The following is a 19,176-nucleotide window of genomic DNA, read 5'->3' as shown; positions in this document are numbered from 1 at the left end:
ATATTATATGATCTCAGTTATATGTGGATCTCATGAACAAGATAAACTGATGAACAAAATAGAAACAGGGACATGGAAACATAGCACAGATGACAGCAGTCAGAGGAGAGGTGAGAGAGGCGACTGGACAAAAGAAGGAGAAAGGATTAGCCAAAGAATATACATTTATGACCCATGGACGCAGACAACAGTGTGATGATGGCCTGAGGGAGGGGGGAGATGGGACCAGGAGGAGTGGGGAGAAGTGGGGTGGAAATGGGGACATCTGCAATAGTGTCAACAATAAAAATAAAGAAAAAAGTTAAAAAGAATGCTGAAGTTGTTTTATTCAGTTCAATTAAACTTGAAATGAAGCATCTCATTTAAAATCTAAATACAAATGTGTATTATGAGTGTATATATTTCATATATTATTCATGTTTATTATTTGTGTATAAAATGTACATATACATAGACACACACACAGGAATATATATGCATATATACATATTTCAGTACTCTGGAATGAGTGATTTGTATATTACAACATCATAAGCCAAGTAGAATGAGAATTATTGCTGTATTCATTTCTCCAATTAGTTTGCTGGTTCCCGAACTCCAGGGATCCTGTTTAATTCTACACCCCTGGAGCCGCTACATGTTTTACAATATAATATTCACTCAAAAACTCTTACCTAATTGAATTTTAATCCTTTAAACAAAAGATACTTTATCATCATAGCTACTTCTTTTAAATATACAACTTATTTTCAGTTCACAAAAATAAAATGCTAGGTTTTGGACTCATGTATAAGAAAAATACACATTTTGTAGATATAGAAAACCACAATGTTTTTCAATGTTGTTTTAGGCTTAAATTTAAAAAATGACCTGTTATGCCTGCCTACTGTTTGTTCTCCATTACAATAAGTATTTAAGGCAGTTTGAGGATGTATATCAGAAATATTCTTTATTTAGATAACAATTACTTTGCAAGTCATATAAATTTTCACTTTCTAAGAATATATGCATAAACAGAGGAAAATATGATTAGAATTCATAAGCCACATGGTAATGGAAAGTAGTTCAACATATACCGTATGCTTACATTTCTTATTTAATGTGTCCCTAATGAGGATCACTTCAGATAGCAAAATTCTTCATTCACATTGAAGCTGATCAACTAAACGAAGAAAGGAACATCATCTTTCAAAACATGTCAGACCTTTTAGTCCTGGCTGGTGTAGCTCAGTGGATTGAGCGCGGGCCTGGGAACCACACCATCGTGGTTCGATTCCCAGTCAGGGCACATGCCTGGGTTGCAGGCCAGTTCCCAGCAGGGGATTCACAAGAGGCAACCATACATTGATATTTCTCTCCTTCTCTCCTTCTCTTCCTCTCTAAAGATAAATGAATAAAATCTTTAAAAAAATAAAAATAAAACACGTCAGACCTTTTAAATTGTAAGCCTTGCTCCCCAATAAGTTTCATTATTAAATAATCACTAATTAAGAAACCTCTTCAACTAATATTTATCCATGACTTCTGATAATAAGACAGTAGGTTCCATACATTTGTCATTAACTAAATATTCAAAATGTTTCAATTCATTGTGTAAAACTATATGTAATAATTTAAAAATTATTTTAAAACTGTAATAATTTAAAAACTGTAATGATTTTAAAATTATTAAATTATATGTATCAGGTTTTATTTCATCAAATATGTGACTATTGTGATTTAATAAGTTAGTTTTAATTAAAAACTTCAGTTTAGTATTTTACAGTCTATTCTGACCTTTCTCAGAAGTCAATCTCAGATATTTTATGGATGTTTTTATCCCGGTAGAATGTCCCATATTATTTTATTCCAGTAGATGTTCAAATAGTCCAGTAAAATCATTACATGCTTCATATAAATAATTGATGAAACAAAAAATGAGAAAAGTAAAATTACCTCTTTCATTTGTAGCTTTAAAAGATACTGTGACAATTAAGATGAGATTGCTTGTATAACAGCTCAGGTGTTAAAGTTATTAGAAGAGGAAACCATGTAACTTCTGAAGTTGATTCATCCTTAGGTATGAACCACAGCCTTGGTTCATACTTAATGCTCACATTTACTTGCTATGCAATCTCACCTGGGTATCTAATCTTTCTCCCTCAGTTTCCTCATCTGCACTGTTGAGGTAATGGTTTACACCTTAAAAAAGCTAGAGTAAGCATTAAATTATTTATGTGAAGGGCTCACTGCCTAGCACAGAGAAAGTGCTTCATAAATGTTACTCATAGCAGTCAGTAATTAGTGACAGTAGTAGTGTGTGTGTTCATAATACATGTGTATGTATATGTGTGCATATACACATGCATGTATACATGTGCATAATATATGTGGATATGTGTGTATATTTATGTACACATGTGTGTATATTTATGTATATGAAACCTGCAGCAATACAGATGAATATATAAAAATATTATTAACTTCATAAAAACAACTTGAGAGCAAGCAATCTCAGTATTTATTAAGTACATTTGCCTTGTGCCAGTCTCTGTGCTGAACACTTCAAATGTCATTTTACTGGAGTCTTGTAGCATACCATTCCTGTGAGCCAGGCGGACTCAGGTTAGCTGGTTAACATGCCCAAAGCTGCACATACAGTTTTGACTCCAGTCTGCTCCAAAGCCTGCATGCCCTTTCTATTGCCTCATCTATTTAAGTAACACGAACTTGATGAGAATAATTTTGCAAACATGTTTTAAGACACTCTGGTATTCCTGGTTAGTCTGAGAAAATGGCAGATCCCATGCTAAATTTTCACAGACATACTATGCAATACCTGAGTAGTTCTAAAACTGATTTGAAATGATTACACGAAAGACACAAAAAGTCTGTATGGACACATTAAATATAATATTAATTCATTTTTACTTTCCTGCTAAGAGAGTATGTTTGTATGAATAAATCTCTCACTTGGGAGTATAAGTATTTCAATAGGATTACAATCCCCTCTTTTCTTTACCACAAATAAAAAGACCCCACAGGAGATGAAAATAAATGAATTTGCAAACAAAAAATGTGCAAATGAAGAAATCTGAACATTTCCAAGTGAAAAAATTAAAGAAAAAAATTATCCATTATGCCGAAGCTGACAAGTGGTACATGTCCATGGTTTAGAGGAAAATGCCAGGGCTCTGAGCAGAAAAACGGAAACAATATATTGAACCAGAGGATTATATTTGGAAACTTCCCATTATCTTTGAACTTCTCATGAGAAACAGAAAATAATAATTAAAAAATTAGGGACTTAGTCATACTATGTATTTTTTCCTTAGCAAATTAATAAGTATTTTTACTTTATTCATCTAGAATCTCCTTACCAATAAAGGACAATTAAAAGAGCTTCATCTCAGAAAACCCGCTGAGATGTTGGAGTTTTTGTAAAATGTTAACTGTGAATTGTCACTCTCAAACTACAACTATGCTCATGAACTTCACCAGGATCTATTGCACGGACTACCAGAGCTCAGCAGGATGCTGCCCCTGCCTTCCTGAGTCCCTGCAGACTGACCCACCTGACACCCTTTCATCACACATTAAACTCACACACACACAAGTTAAAAGACATTGGCTAAAAACCCCAAAACCTAGATCTTGTATTTATTACACACACCGCAAGTCTCAGTGTCTGCCTGTGGTTGTACTTATAGTACTTATAGTACTAAGATGTATTTATAATAAAGTAGGAGAAAACACTATTAATTGTGCATGTGAAAGAATTCTATAAACTGCAACATTTAATTACCAGCATCAGTATTGCCATTGTATTGATATTCACTAATGTTAGTGCTCACCACAAAGAGTTTAAATTCCACAGCGCAATAGAAAAAAGTCTCTATTTTCAGGCTCCTTCCTATTTTGCAAACACTCTTCACCATCTTTTTCTATTTTAGCACACACTGGGTCCTAACAAGACCATAAAGCCAACATAATTACTTTCATTTGCACATGCTATTCCTATTGATGACAGATATTTCCTTTACTTTCAGATTCTTTTGGTCAAATCCTGACTCTGTATAGGAATAAATTCATATGGGAGCCATTTTTAAACCTGTATCTATATCTGATAAAAAATTTTACCTATTATACATGTGCAACTTTCACATCTCCATAAGATAAACAACTAAATTTTTAAAAGGTGGTAGGGAGATGGATAGGTTTTGAACAAAACTTTAAACAAAAAAAAATACATGCATAGTACATAGCTCAAGAAAAGATGTTCAGACTCATTAGGCATTAGGGAAATGCAAACTAAAACCACAATGAGAGATTATCACAAACCTTTTACAAGTTCTAAAATTAAAAGACTGGCCACACCAAGTGTTGGGAAGGATATAAATAACTGGAACTCTCAAACACAAAAAGGTGTTTGAGACAAACACATTCGCTGTTTAGAAACACAAAATAGTATAGTTACTCTGGTAATTAGTTTAAGTTTCTTCCATGTGATCCAGCCATTATACTCTGAGGTAATTATATAAAACAAATGAAAGCATATGTTCACACAAAGACTTTGTAAAATAATGTTCATAGCAGTTTTATTTGTAAAAGTCAAAAACTGGAAACAATCCAAGTGTCTACCTACAGGTCAATAAATTATCAAATTGTGGCACATCCATACAATGCCATGGCATTCAGGGGGAAAACTGATTGATCCAACAAAATGAATAAACACCAAAATAACTCACAATAGAATACTGTATGATACCACAGATATAAAATTCTAGAAAATACGAATTAGTTTTCAGGGGCAGAAAGGAGATCAGTGGTTATCTCAGGAGGAGCCAGAAGGAAAGTTTACAAAGGAGCATGAAGAAACCTATATATCACTGGCTATAATGCTACCTTTATTGTGGTGATTGCTTCATGAGTTCATACGTAGGTCAGAGCTTTTTAAATTGTGCACTTTAGCCCTGACTGCAAGGCTCAGTTGCTTGGACATCATCCTACAAAGTGCAGGTGACCGGTTTGATTCACAGTCAGGGTATATACCTAGGTTGCAGGTTCGGACCCCAGTAAGGGCAACTAATCAATGTTTCTCTCCTCTTTCTCCATCCCTTCCCTTCACTCTAAAAAAATATTTAAAAATAAATAGATAATATAAATAAACAAATATGTGCAGTTTATTGTATGTCAATTATACCTCCTAGATCTGTTTGGTTAAAAAGGAATATAGGCTACTGATACATTCAACAAGATGGCTAAATCCAAAAATTATTATGCTAAATAAAAAGAAAACAAGACACAAAATGCTATGCACTACATAATTTTATTTATGTATTATTATAGACAAGCAGCATTGGAGACAGAGAGGAGATAAGAAGGGGGCTGGCTGCTAAAGGGCATAAGAGAATTTGAGTCCGAGGGGGCGCAAAAACTGTTCCATGTCTTCATTGTGGCAGTGGTTACACAAAGTTATACATTTCTCAACTCATTTAGTATATGGTTAAAAAATGGGTTTTACTCCATGTAAATTATATCTCAATATAATTACCTCAATGTAACCATATCTCAATATTAATAAATCATATCCATATTAAATTGAAAATAAAGGATTCATATGTCATCTTTTATGTAACCTGCCCCAAGAAATGTTAGTGGGACATTTACTAGATTTCTATAATCTTTCTCCAGTACTCAACATTTGCATTTATCATAATGAATAATAATAATTTCATTCACATCCCCAACCAGACATGAAAATCTTAGGAGAGAATTGTTTCTAGTCAGTGCTTAATTTTAATATAGAATTCAATGCTTGAAAATGAGGTTCTCAACACACATTTTCACTCTATTGGTATTTTACCTTCATTCTCCATTACAATGACTAATTTATTAAGTGAATAAATCCACATTAAGCTTGTATTTAAGGCCCAATTTAAAAAGTGGGCCAGAATAACAGAGTTTGTAGTATGACAGGGAAAGAACAAGATACATTAAATTGTTATATGTTGGGTGAGGAGATTAGAAAAGATTTTGAAGATGGTATCTGAGCAAAGACCTACAAAGTAAGTAGAAGTTGGCAATAGTGATGAGGGAAAAATGATGGAGATGGTGGCTGAGTGTTTCAAACAAGAGAAACAGCACTTTAGAAGGCACAGCACATGGCACCTTTGAGGAACTAAAAGATTTATTCCAGTTAAAGATTAAAGTGCGGGATCTCAAGAATACAGATGGGGCTTGGAGTAGGAGTCACATGGGGTCCAGAGATGTGAATACACTTGGACTTCAGGCGAAGAACATTAAGAAGTTAACAAATTGTTTTTAAGTTGAGGGGAAAATGATCAAATTGGCTTTTTCTACATCACTCTAACTGCTATCTGGGGAATTGATTGGAGGCCAGGAAGGTAAGGAAAGGGGATCAGTGATTGTTGCAAAAATTCAGCTTAGAAATAATAACTAGTTTGCTGAAAATTAGCCCAAATTAGGAAAAAACAGTCTTCTAATGTACCTAATAACCTCACAATGACCAAATAAAGTTCAGTTCTATTACGCAAACTAAATTTTAAAACATGACCAACTTGTAGGAATACAATAGCTAAAACACTATAAATCCATAGTGAGCATGATCAAATCACAGCTTTCCATACAATCCTGAAGAACACTGCCTTCAGCTCAGCTTCAATCCCTCACTTTCTCTCATCTTCCATACTTGACAGTTCCTAAATTCAGTTGAAAGACCTTCAAAGCACCTCTAAAATCTATCCTATCCTCTTTATATTTTTATTATGACTGGATTATTGTGAAAGCTCCCTACTATTTCCCTGCCTCTTGTCTCTGCCTATTTATTCCATTCTCCAAAATGCTGCCAATTAATCTGAAGAAAAAAAGAGAGAGAGACAGCTTTCATAACCTAATCTACTACAGATGTTTGATGGCTCTCCATTGCCCAAATGTCATAGCCCAAATCTTTGTCACTCACATTGAAGAACATCAGAATCTAGCCAAGTATTCCTTCCCCACTTCATCTCTTGTTATTCCACATATTCCACATGTAATATCCTCTGCCCCAAGCATTTTTTCTGATTATTTTCTATGCAGCAAGTTCTAACCCAGAAGTCATTAACTACTCCATGAAATGTCTACAGGCTTTTTAAACCATCCTTTGTGCTTCTATTTCCCATGGTATTTCTATCTATATACTAACACAATAGTTATCACCTTATGATGTAGAAGGTGATGTGTATTTTTCTTCCAAGTAAATTGTTTGTGTTTGAGGGTTAGGATGCTGCATTTTTGCATTTGTATTCCAGTCACCTAGTACAATGCATATAAGTTAATTATATGCATTATATAGGTTATGCTAACCTAATATACATCAATTATTTGCAACCTATAGCCATGACACAAGAAAGTCAAGAACATAAGCAAAGCAAACTCAATATGCAATCATAGGAGAACAACACTCAAAGATTCAAAATATTAAAAACAACTAAATTACCAGGCCTAGTGATGTTATCAGTCAACACTCTCAAGTGATGGGGACACAATGCTTAGATGTCTATGACACTTTGCTATCATAGATAAATGTGATTCTTCTATATTAGAGTGCAGAGAATGTGTCAAACACTCAATAAATAACATGCTTGATTTAAGTAAAAGAATTATTCCACATGTACTTTGAGAGTAAGGACCATTACTCTCATTTACCACCTTTTAAACTTAGGCAAAGACATTAAGTAACTTATCTATGCTATCCAATAGCATAGATATACTCTTGCTGTCTTAAACCATTTTGCCTTCACCCCTTCAACTGATCACAAAAAAGAGTAGGTGGAAGTGGTGAACACCAGGATACCTGAAGAAGACCGCACCACTGAATCTCATGGGTGTTCTATCACAGAAGTTCACACCATAAACCCAGGGAGTCAGAACAGATCCATTTAAGAAGCTAAGGCTAAAAAGAAGAGTGTCACAAACAGTGGGAAGACAAAGAAACAATCCCCAAATGAAAGAAAAGGAGAGAGCCTCAGAAAGAATGCTAAATGAAATAAAGGCAAGTCAACTATCAGATATTGAATTCAAAGCACTGGTCATCAGAAATTTTAATGAGCTCACAATGAGCTACCAGAAACTACAGGGGAGCTACAATGAACTCACCGCAAACTATATCAACATGGAAAAGGAAGTAGAAACTATCAACAAGGGCCAAGAGGAAATGAAGAATACAATATCTGAACTGAAGAACACAGTAGAAGGAATCAAAAGCAGGATGGATGAAGCAGAAAATCAAATCAGTGCATCCAGAAAAAGCAAGAAAAGAAAAAAAGGCTCAGAAAAAATGAAGAGGAATTAAGATAAATACAAGACAATATGAAATGTAATAATATTTGAATAATAAGGTTACCAGAAGGAGAAGAAGAAGAGAAAGGGATACAAAACTTATTTGAAAAGTAATGATGAAAAACTTCCCCAATTTGATGAGAGAAAAAGTCACACAAATTCAGGAAACACAGAGAGTCCCAATCAAGAGGAACCCAAAGAGGCCCACTTTAATACACATCATAATTAAAATGGCAAAATTCCAAGACAAAGAGAGAATCTTAAAGGCAGCAAGGTAGAAAAAGGAAATAACATACAAGAGAGCCCCGATAAAGATAGCAACTGACTTCTCAATGGAAACACTCCAGGCCAGAAGAGAATGGCAAGAAATATTTCAAATAATGAGAACCAAAGGCCTTAGACCAAGGCTACTTTACCCAGCAAGGCTCTCAATCAAGATAAAAGGCCAAAAAAAAGACCTTACCAGACAAATGAAGTCTAAAAAAATACACCTCCACCAAACCAGCTCTGCAAGAGATGCTAAAGGAACTGCTTTAAGGAGAGGAAGAAAAAGAGAGAGACAGAGGAACACAGGTAGGAAAATGACAATGAATAAGTACCTATAAATAATAACGTTAAACATAAATGGATTAAATGCCCCAGTCAAAAGACATAGGATAGCTGAATGGATAAGAAAGCATGACCCACGCATATGCTGCCTACAAGAGACCCACTTCAGGACAAAGAGTTACACAGACTGAAAATGAAGAGCTGGAAAGAAATTTTCCAAGCAAACAGATAGGGAAAAAAGCCAGGGAAGCAATACTCATATCAGACAAAATAGACTTCAAAAAAAGGGCCATAAAGAAAGACCCAGAAGGTCACTTAATAATACTCAAGGGGAGAATCCACCAAGAGGACATAAACATTGTAAATATATATGCACCCAATGTAGGAGCATCCAAATAAAAAAAATCTTAGAGGAATTCAAGAAAGATATTGACAGTAACACATTATAGTAGGAAATTTTAACACTGCACTGTCAACAATGGACGGATCTTACAAACAAAATATCAACAAAAATATTGTAACATTGAACAATGCCCTAGGTCAAATGGACTTAACTGATATATATAGAGAGAGCCCTTCATCTCAAAGAAGCTAAATACACATTCTTTTCAAATTCATATGGAACATTTTCAAAGATAGACCACATGATAGGACACAAAACAAGCCTCAACAAATTCAAAAAATTGAAATTATACCAAGCATTTTCTCTGACCACAAGGGACTGAAACTAGAAACCAACCCAAAGAAGAAAAAAACCCAAAACACTCAGAATTGTGGAGATTGAATAGCACGCTATTAAACAATGAATGGGTCAAGAATGAAATTAAGGAAGAAATAAAAAAGTTTCTGGAAACAAATGACAATGAACTCACAAAAACTCAAAATTTATGGGACACAGCAAAGGCAGTCTTGAGAGGGAAATTCATAGTGATATAGGCCTACTTAAAAAATAGAGAAACATTTCAAACAAATAATCTAACCCTACACCTACAAGAACTTGAGGAACAACAACGAAGCAGCCCAGATCAAGTAGAAGGAAGTGCATAAGCAAGATCAGAGGAGAATTAAATGATATAGAGATGAAAAGCACAATTCTAAGAATCAATGAATCCAGGAGCTGGTGTTTTGAAAAGATAAACAAAATTGACAAGCCTTTAAGCAGGCTCATCAAGAAAAAAAGAGAGAGGACCCAAATAAACACAATCAGAAATGAAAGAGGAGAGGTTACAACTGATACCACAGAAATACAAAGGATTGTAAGAAATTACTATGAAGAACTGTATGCCAAAAATTTTGAGAACCTAGGTGAAATGGACACATGTATAGAAAAATATAATCTTCCAAAACTGAATAAAGAAGAAGCAGAAAGCCTGAACAGAACAATAACAACAGAAGAAATGGAAGCAGTAATCAAAAAACTCCTGACACACAAAAGCCCTGGACCAGATGGGTTCACAGGAGAATTTTACAAAGCATCTCAGGAAGAGCTAACCCCTATCCTTCACAGATTATTCTAAAAAATTAAAATGATAGAAGACTCCCGAACTCTTTTTATGAAGCCAAAATCATCCTAATCCCAAAAACAGATAAAGACACAACAAAGAAAGAAAACTTGAGGCCAATATTGCCGATGAACATAGATGCTAAAATCCTCAACAAAATATTGGCAAACCTCATTCAACAATACATTAAAAAGAGCATACACCATGACTAAGTGGGATTCATCCCAGGGATACAAGGATGGTTCAATATTTGCAAATCAGTAAATGTAATACATCATATAAACAAAAGTAAAGACAAAAATCATGTGATCATATCTATAGATGTGAAAAAAGCATTTGATAAGGTACAGCACCCATTTATGATTAAAAAAACTCAGTAAAGTGGGAATAGAGGGAGCATTCCTCTTATAATAAAGGCCATATATGACAATCTTACAGCCAACATCATACTCAATGGGCAAAAACTAAAAGCCTTCCCACTAAGACCAGGAACAAGACAAGGATGTCCACTTTCACCACTTCTATTCAATATAGTATTGGAAATTTTAGCCTCAGCAATCAGACAAGAAAAGGAAATAAAAGGCATCCAAATCAGAAAGGAGGAAACAAAACTGTCACTGTTTGCAGATGACATGATAGTGTACATAGAAAATCCTATACACTCTACCCCCAAACTGCTCAACCTAATAAATAAATTTGGCAAAACAGCAGGATACAAAGTCAATATCCAGAAATCAAAGACGTTTTTGTATGCCAACAATGAAACAGCAGAAAAAAAAAACAAGAAAAAATATCCCATCTATGTAGCAAAAAGAAAAATAAAATGCCTAGGAATAAACCTAACCAAGAAGGTAAAAGACTTGTATACAGAAAACTACACAACACTGAAGAAAGAAATCAAGGAAGACACAAACAAATGGAAACATATACCTAGTTCATGGATTGGAAGAATTAACATCATCAAAATGTCCATACTACCCAAAGCAATTTACAGATTCGATGCAATACCTATTAAAGTACCAATGGCATATTTCACAGACATAGATCAAACACTTCAAAAATTTATATGGAACCATAAAGGACCCTGAATAGTTGCTGCAATTTTGAGAAAGAAGAGCAAAATAGAAGGGATCACAATACCTGATACCAAACTGTAATCAAAACAGTCTGGTACTGGCATAAAAACAGGCACGTGGACCAGTGGAACAGAACAGAGAGCCCAGAAATAAACCCAAGCCTCTACAGTCAATTAATATTTGATAAAGGGGCAGTAACATAAAATGGAGTAAAGATAGCCTCTTCAACAAATGATGTTGGGAGAACTGGACAGCTACATGCAAAAAAATGAAAGTCAAGCACCAACTTACACCATACACAAAAATAAATTCAAGGTGAATAAAAGACTTAAATATAAGCCATAACCCCATTAAAGTCCTAGAGGTGATCATAGGCAGAAAAATCTCAGATATTTCACACAGCAACATTTTTACTAGTATGTCCCCTAGAGTAAGGGACATAAAGGAAAGAATAAACAAATCGGATCTCATCACAATAAGAAATTTCTGCACAGCTAAAGAAAACAGTATTAAAATAACAAGAGAACTAACTGTATGGGAAAACATATTTGCCAATGATACCTCAGACAAGGGTTTAATCTCCAAAATATACAAAGAACTTACATGACTCCACTCTAAGAAGACAAGAAACACAATTTAAAAATGGGCAAAGGATTGCACAGACACTTCTCCACGGAGGATATACAGAGAATCCAGAGACACATGAAAAGATGCTCAATATCGCTAGCTATCAGAGAGATGCAAATTAAAACCACAATGAGATATCTACACAGGTCAGAATGGCCATCATAAACAAAGCAACAAACAACAAGTGTTGGAGAGGTTGTGAGAAAAGGGGACCCTAGTTCACTGTTGATGGGATTGCAGACTGGTACAACCACTATGGAAAACAGTATGTAATCTTCTCAGAAAACTAAAAATGGATTTGCCTTTTGACCTGGCAATTCCACTGCTAGAATTATACCCTAAGATCCCTGAAACATCAATCCAAAAGAACCTATACATCCCAATGTTCATAGCAGCACAATTTACAATAGCCAAGATTTGGAAGCAACCTAGGTGCCCATCTGTAAATGAATGGACCCCAAAACTATGGTATATTTACCCAATGGAATTTCACACAGCAGAAAAAAAGAAGGAGCTCCTACCCTTTGCCACAGCATGAACAGGACTGGAAAGCATTATGCTAAGCAAAATAAGCCAGATGGTGAAAGACAAATATCATATGATCTCACCTTTAACAGGAACCTAAACAACAAAACAATCAAACAAGCAAAATATAACCAAAGACACTGAAATTGAGAACAGGCTGACAGTGTCCAGAGAGGAGAGGGGAGGGAATTTCAGGGGAAGAGGGGAAGGGTTTACAAGAACAAGTATAAAGGACACATGGGAAAAAAACTGTGGGGGTGGAATGGGAGAAAAAATGAGGGCTTGGTGGGGTGAGCTGGGATGGGAGTAAAAGACAGAAAACTGTACTTGAACAACAATTAAAATAATAAATAAATAAATAATAAAACCCTGCTTTAATTCTCAGGGAATTGAATCTTTTTTTATGAAGGTGGCAAAATATAAGTCAAGAGCCACAAAATTAGAACACTGACTAATAGACACACTGTAGTCATATGTTCGCAACATAGACATTCTCACTTACCATGTACCAGGACCTCCAGCCAGTATGTAAATGGATAGATGATGACTAATGCAGTGACAGCTTTTAGAAGCTCCAAATATCACAGCCTTTTGAAATGCAGTTAATTCCCCTTCTACTTTATTATACTTTTAAAGCAAAATTCTCAAACTCTCCAGTCAGGTGTCCCAAGACTGGTTCATATAATTCCTAAATATTAAACTACAATGAGAAATAAAATTTCCAACAATCAAATGCTCAAGATCTTACATCCTTATTACCCATTGTTGGCAAGAGCATGATCAATATACTGTGGCTGTTGAGGAAGGCTCTTTGCAACATTTACCAAATTTAAAATGAACATCCCTTGGAGCCAGCCACCCTCTTAGGATAAACAGCCTGCACACCCATGCAAAGATAATGTACACAGGTATTGACAGCATCACGATTTGTAATAGTGAGAAACTGGAAAAACCAAGTGAATATTCTAGCATTCTCAGGATATTGGCTGGCTTCTTTGGGTAGATACGCTTAAAAAAGAAAGAATTTTTCATGCATTGACAAATAAATATTTGAAAACTACTAAAGAAAATTAAATTTCAGAATGCTGGTCTAATATGAACCACTATTCAAGTTTTTGAAGTAATGAAAGAAAAAGTCTGTGGTTGTATAGATGGAGGGACAGAAACTCAAGTAGCAATGGTGGTGCAGAGTGTAACAAGGAAGGGTTCACTTTATATTCTACTATAATTTTCATGTTGCTTTATAAGCCAGTATTCCTTTCAAATTCATATCAATAACATGAATTTTAAAAAAACATGGAACTCAAAAACAAAGGTATTATTTACATGCAGGTATTAAGATAAGTCTTAGTAATTTCCAAGTTAATTTGTGTTGTCCTATAGTCTTAGCATCACAAATGCAGGATAAAATGCCTGTGAGATGTTAACAGACACACTTTAGTGAGAAGGTTGCACTACCTTCATAAAGCATGTTGGGGAAAATTCCATATTTTTAGGTCTATAAATGAACCTTAGGAAGGATGGAAGAAGAGAACCAAAAGCTCTTAATTCCCACTCTACCTGGAAGAGCGAAAAGTGAGTAGTTAATACTATTGGCCATCTCCCTCTCTTCCACTCCCTCCCCAAAATGGTACCAGGGAGGATCCCAGCCCACACTTGGCTTCTGACTTTAAAGGCACAATAAAAACACTGGCAGTGGATGCACAGAGAGAAAACCAGTGGAGGTGTGGTGGGAATGTGGGGACTGAGGTATTATTGCAGAAAAATAGTGATAGATAGGAAGAATATTTTAATGGTAAATAAATGCTTGTACAAAGAGAGAAAAAAGATGTAAAATGAGTGGAAAACTGGGGTGAAGTAAGAAAACCAAAAGAGGAACGTTTCTATCAGTGAGGCAGGTGTTTAATTTTCAGGGCCTGTGGTGAAGTTGAGAGTGTCAGTACTCTGCACCCTCTGGCTCTCGCCCTCATTTGAAAGCTAACTGGAGACCGTCTACATGTTGAACAGGAACCTTGGGTGGTTTTGAGCAAGGCTCAGAAGCACAACACATCAGGTATGAAGAACTTATACATTCAGTTCAAAAGTCTTATCACTGCTAGCTCATCCCCTTAGAGATGTAACGATGATCACTTAACTAGCACGTTTTTAAATAAGTTTGCAAAGGACATTTCTTCCTAAAGGAGGCTAAATGGATTCAATAGTTAAATCTATCCATCATCTATCTATCTATAGATAGATACGCATATACACACTTATACATGTAGGTAAATATATATTTATGTATATGTAGGTAAATATATGTGTTTATGTGCATGTAGGTAAATATGTGCCCACACACAGTTTTTCCTATAATCTCTCCAGCATCCTCACAGGAAGATGCCCACTCTCAAAATGTCTCCGAGAGAACCGAGGGAAGCTGAGACCGGTGCCCAGGCCTTGCAGTGATGCTCCAGGACCCTCCTCTCGAACCTCCACTGTCACAGGCATCCAGATACCCTAGCCTTGCCCCAAGCCACAAAAACGTCACCAAAGCCCCCAGACACCTGGCAGCCACGTGACCTGCTGATGGGCATCAAAGTTTTCTCTCCAAACAAATCTAACTTTCCTTTTTCTTGTCCTGGCAGAGTGGCCCCGGAGGGGCCCACTGCCTGGCCTCCAGCCCTTTCTTCTTCTCGCTCTGCAGGCTGCGGGGCTGCGGGAGGCCTCGGGGCATCTGCTTTCAACCCCACAGGCCTGGGGGCCCGCTCCGCCCCTCCAGGGCGGCGCCCCACCTCCCTCCGCCTGAGGGGCTGGGAGACTCGGGGGCTGCAGCCGTGACACTTACCTGCGCGGAGCCGCTCCCGGCGCTCCCGTCGCCGTCAGCTGCACACCGGCCACCGCATCGCCGGCCTGGGCCGCCCACCCACCCCGGCAGCCGCGTCCCCGCCGCTCTTCGCGGAGCCTGGGAAGTTGGCGGGAGGCGCGGAGGTGCAGGGCGGGGGTGGGGCTGCGTGTTCGGGGAGAGGAGGCTCAAGGATGTGGCGGTTGTTTGTTTGTTTGTTTGTTGTTCCCGATCTATAGCAGGGACTTTAGACCATATGCTGGGAGGATATTAGCTTTGCTGGATGGCGACAAGACAGCGGCCTGACTCTCAGAGTCCGATCGATTTACTGAACAAACTGAAACGTGGGTGGGGATGTTAAACAGTAACCAGCAGCCTCGGTGAGAACTGAGCGCGGAGAGGCCGCGGTTTCCCTGTTCCCAGGGCCTGGGACCCCGGGAGGGCCGGCTGGTCCGACCCCGGCCTCCGCCACCGCGGGGGCTCCCCGCCTTCGGAGGCCGCAGGTGCCCGCGTCTCCCGCCAGGGCGAGGCGCCCCGGCTGACCGTGCGGGGCGGAGTTAAAGCTCCCCGCCCTCCGCACCCCGGAGCCCCGGCAGGTGCCGCAGGCGGCGGCGGGGCCCAGAGCCGCGCCCTCCCGCGCCCGGGCCGTACCCAGGTCAACCCCGGGGCAGGGCGCGCTGGCTGGGACCCCGGGATGCAGACTCATTCCCAGCCGGCGAGGAAAGGGCCAGAAGTGTCATTAGAGGGGATTTAGCAGGTTCCCAGGGACAGCTCTGCAGCCAGGACGCTAGGGGAACCCGCATCCTTTTCATCAAACTGCACCTAAGGCGCTGGGCTTCCCTGCTGCGCGTTGCTGGGGCAGAGGGAAGAGGGGGAAGAGTTCCGAGTCCGGCCCACGCAGCCACCTGTGGCTTGGGTCGCTAACCATCTCTTTACATCTGCACCGAGGGGAAGCCTCGGATCTCCCTCCTCCACCGGAGGCACCTTCCCAAGCTGCACTCCTGGAGAAATGATGCTCAGAGCCATGGAGAGGCGCTGGCCACCTGGATCAGGCTTTTGATATCCAAGCAATATAGACAGAAGCTGGGGCGTTTAAAAACTTGTCGACAATTTAACTTCGTGTTTTCAGGAATGAATGACTTGAGGTCAAACAAGTAATTATTCTCATGAAATAAACAGTTACTTAATCCTTGAGGTTTTTCTTTTCTGACCAGGGGGTTGGCAGTTATTTTAAGACTGTAGTAACAATGCCAGACACATCAAAGAGCTAGTTTCTTTTCTTTCTTTTTCCTTTTAGATCGGGTTTACTAAACTTAGTTTCCTCATTCTGACTCTCTTGCTGAAAGGCTCTTTTAAAAACAACTAGTAGGTTGTTTTAGAAATCAGAACAAAGGGGAGGAATCATACCCTGTTTTCTGTACATTGAACTTCCTCAGCAGAACACATTCTTTGGGCCCTTGTTGCCCACCTTCTCTGTACACCGCGTCCCGAGAGTGGCCTCTGTCCCAGTCAGAAAACACCCAGAAAAAGCTGAGGCGGAAAAGTAACAATTAACAGGTCCTGTTGGTTATGCAAATCTTTCACGGGTGTGTCGTTTATACATCACCTGCGGACAGTCTCTTTAAAAATATTCCCAGAGACGTAGATAGTGGAGGTTGTCTTATTATATGCCAAAAAGTTAAGTATCTAGTACCCATAAAACGCTAAAAGTCTGAAGACAGATATTCTCCATCCCCCATTCACGGCAGCTTAACGCCACCGGACATTTATTGTTTCCACCAAGGAAACAATATTTTAGTTCAATAGTATATTTCACTATGGTTTCGCAATGTCAGTGGATTTCAATAATCAGTTCAACATCTTTGTGCGGTGAGTTCGCTGTTCTACAAGGAAATGATTATCACATGTTCTGTGTTAAAACTATTTTGACACTCTATGTAGAAGCTTAGAGAGAATTTTATCACCGACAGGACTTTGACTGATGATAGCAGTCCATTCTGGTGAGGCTTGGTTATTACGTAAGAGAGGCATTGCGTTCGTCCAAGGCAGGAAACTCTCCAAGGGCTCACGGGCGAGCGCGGATCCCCGCGTCCCGGGCAGGCAGCGAGTAGTTTCAGATGACTGACTAAATAAGCAAATAAGCGGCATGAAGAGGAAATAAATGGCTGGGCTCCGGGGCTTGGCAGTTTTTACTCGATCAACCAATGCCAGTTGATCAAGCTTTATAGAGCATCGGTTATATTCTTCCTGAAACTAATTTATTAGGATTTCTCGTGGCATGGGTTTATGAAGCTAAAAGGGGGAGGAAAAAAAGTACTGTGCGGAGAGCTGTCCCTGGTGCATAGGGGGTGAGGGAGGCGCTGCGAGAAGAGATCAGCATAGGCTTTTAGTGAAAAGTTCTCAGGTGCTAAGTTGTTTTTCAATAGCTAGTGCTCAGGGGGAAATTATGCGCATATGTGTTTATGTCACATTTGATCTTTTAACATAAAATTTGGAGTCAAAAAGCCCCATACTTCACTTTCCTGTTCAATGTCTTATTTAGCTCATGCTTTTCCTTTCCACTTCGATCATCTTTTTGACACCATTTTTTCACCTTCTTAGCTCAACCAGATCTGGATGAGAACGTTGGGTTTTCCCACCAGCTGCTCTGATACTGTTAATGAAAAGCGGCGGCCCCTGGGCAGAGCGCTCAGGTAGGGAAGGCGCAGGCAGGCGCTGGGGACGGGGAGGGAAAAGGTCTCAGCAATACGAGCGTCCAGAGACCCCACTTCCGAGGTCGCCCGGGACAGAAAACCGTCAGGAGACGTGAACGGGAAGTTTCCTCTTCCTGCTGGCGCTGCACCTCTGCTGGGCTCCTTGAGATCCTCTGTGATCCTCGGTGTCGCTGTCGCACGTACAATGGATCCCGCCACGACTGGGCGCTGGTGCAATTCATGGGGACTACCGCCCACCCTCACGCACCTTTACACGCAGCAGAAAAGAAAAAACTCGTACAGTTCTCTACCTGCCTGACCTTTCTGGATTTGGGTAAAGCCCAGTGGCCCCTTCCGAGCCACTTGTTTGTACAGGACCTCAGTTGGGAAGAGGCCGCAGGGACCTCATTTTGGAGCTGCGTGAAGTGCGTCCCCAACTCAGCCAACCGTTGGGCCTGTGTTTGACCCTCAGGGCGAAACAATGAGTAAAGCAGCCTCCGCCAGAATTGCAAAAACTCCCTGGAGGCCACTGAATGTTTTATGCATCAGAAGGAAACGCTGGGATTCCGGTTCCCGGGACTAGGAGTGGGGAAGGGCTGAGCCTGCCTGGTGGGGTGGGAGTGGAGGAGAGATACACCTGAAGCCTACCAGGCCGGGGATGCAGGGACCTTTTTCTATTGCCTGGGGTCACTGCCCTGTCTCTTCAAGGTACAGCGCAGTCTTTTGGGGAGCGCAGCCCAAAGCGGCAACACATCGCCAGGCTGTTAAGCTGCAGGCTCCGGCTTCTGGGAAGGGTCACACCCAGCCCTCGCATCTTCTCTGACCCTGCGCAGGGCCTCCAGCGAGGTTTGCCCCTCACCCCCTGTCTTTAGTACCCCGTCTGCTACTTGTTTTGTCGGATTTGTCGTACTTGTCACAAAGGGCACCCACCTTTAATGCACTGAATTTAACGTGGTCAAACAAATCAGTAGAACAGGCAGCTAGAGTAAGAAAGAGGGATTGACTAGTGTCCCTCCAGCACCAACGCCCTGTGGATCCTAAAAAGCAACGTCCGGACTCTT

General features: G+C 39.3%; 1 protein-coding gene across 1 annotated transcript in view; it reads right to left on the bottom strand.

Moving 5' to 3' along the window:
- The window catches only part of HNF4G (hepatocyte nuclear factor 4 gamma), a 125,970-nt gene extending 110,260 nt beyond the window's left edge, over positions 1 to 15,710 (bottom strand). Inside the window, exon 1 of the mRNA XM_053661052.1 lies at positions 15,426 to 15,710. The gene's annotated coding sequence lies outside the window, so the exon portion shown is untranslated. The remainder of the gene's footprint in view (positions 1 to 15,425) is intronic.
- Positions 15,711 to 19,176: the final 3,466 nt, after the last annotated feature.

The sequence above is a fragment of the Artibeus jamaicensis genome, unplaced genomic scaffold (genome assembly GCF_021234435.1).
Source record: "Artibeus jamaicensis isolate MK-2021 breed Jamaican fruit bat unplaced genomic scaffold, CSHL_Jam_final scaffold_916, whole genome shotgun sequence".
Taxonomy (NCBI): Eukaryota; Metazoa; Chordata; class Mammalia; order Chiroptera; family Phyllostomidae; genus Artibeus; species Artibeus jamaicensis.
The sequence above is the reverse complement of the archived record's forward strand: the minus strand, read 5'-3'. Positions and strand labels throughout refer to the sequence as shown.